Source organism: Fundulus heteroclitus, unplaced genomic scaffold (genome assembly GCF_011125445.2).
Source record: "Fundulus heteroclitus isolate FHET01 unplaced genomic scaffold, MU-UCD_Fhet_4.1 scaffold_66, whole genome shotgun sequence".
Classification (NCBI taxonomy): Eukaryota; Metazoa; Chordata; class Actinopteri; order Cyprinodontiformes; family Fundulidae; genus Fundulus; species Fundulus heteroclitus.
Window position 1 is genome coordinate 17,961 of NW_023397099.1, and position 1,160 is coordinate 19,120.

Genomic DNA, 1,160 nt, shown 5'->3' on the forward strand with positions numbered 1-1,160 from the left:
AAAGCTGTGAAGTGTGTTTCTTGTGGGAGTGTTCAGTTAATTTCATTACAGGATATGTTTCCATATGACTGAAAGGAGCTTTTCGGGACCGAAGTCAACCTCCGGAATTACAGGTAGCACACAACATTTGATATCTAAACGGTTGTCGTGTAAGTTTCAGGAGACATAATGTCACATGGACGACCTTTAGCGGTTGGGTTTTTGTTCAGTGAGACAGAGTCTTGAACCAGTCAGGTGGAGAACAGCAGCAGTTTATTTTCCACTCAGCATCCACACAACACTGTCTTTCACAGCTGACACTGCAGTCTTAAATAGTCCCAGCTGTGACGGACCAAACCATATTAAATTCACAGGGGAATCTCTTAAACAATCTCCACCTATTTACATAAAATACATTTTATTAAATACAATACTTCTATTTACTTTTTATAAATATTTTTCCATTTTATCATTACACCTTAAATAAACACCACAAAAACCCCCAACAATCCCCCCCCCCAGTCTCCTCAATGGCCTCTCCCAAAGCTATATATGGCGTCTGGACCCCCGGGGTAGAATTTGTCCAAACACCCTGGAGAGGACACAGAAAAGACAGGTGAGTCACTTTACCACAGCACTCCACACTCAACAGAGTATGCACACATTTGCTTAGTTTTTCCTCACCATTAGCTCATTGCTCTGTGGTAATCATTATGCTCCTCCACAGGCACCAGCAACCAACCTCACTCATCAATGAGGAGCAGCTGTGCAGAGCCCAAAACAAAGGCCACATACCAATCGCCAAAATGCTCAATAAATATAATTAAAACTTCTTGTGTGCAAACTTATTGCTGTGCAAATCTCTGCTTAAAGTGCAAATGCTAAATAAAGTGTTTGTTAATACAGTGCAGAAATACCTTTTAAGTGCCATACAGTGCTATATATGTAAAATAGTCCCAGTAATGAAGATCTCTTCATTACACATAAAATTAGGAGAAATGTGAAGGGAGTCCACCAACCCCCAACCTCGAAGGATGCGCGCTAAGGTCATCAACAGACAGATGTGGTAGGCCAGAGGTCAGGGGCCCATCTGAGTCCAGAGCCATGTGTACCAGCCAAACAGAGGGTTCAAGGAAAGATCACCACTCGCGGATGACGCAGCTGGAATTTTATTTTGTTTT

The 1,160-nt window shown here is 42.2% G+C and overlaps 1 long non-coding RNA gene across 1 annotated transcript; it reads left to right on the plus strand.

Annotated features, from left to right (window-relative positions):
• Window positions 1-378: 378 nt before the first annotated feature.
• LOC118561543 lies at window positions 379-811 on the plus strand. Its single transcript, XR_004930118.1, has 2 exons — window positions 379-595; window positions 707-811. It is a non-coding gene; the product is annotated as an uncharacterized LOC118561543 (long non-coding RNA).
• The last annotated feature ends 349 nt before the right edge of the window (window positions 812-1,160 follow it).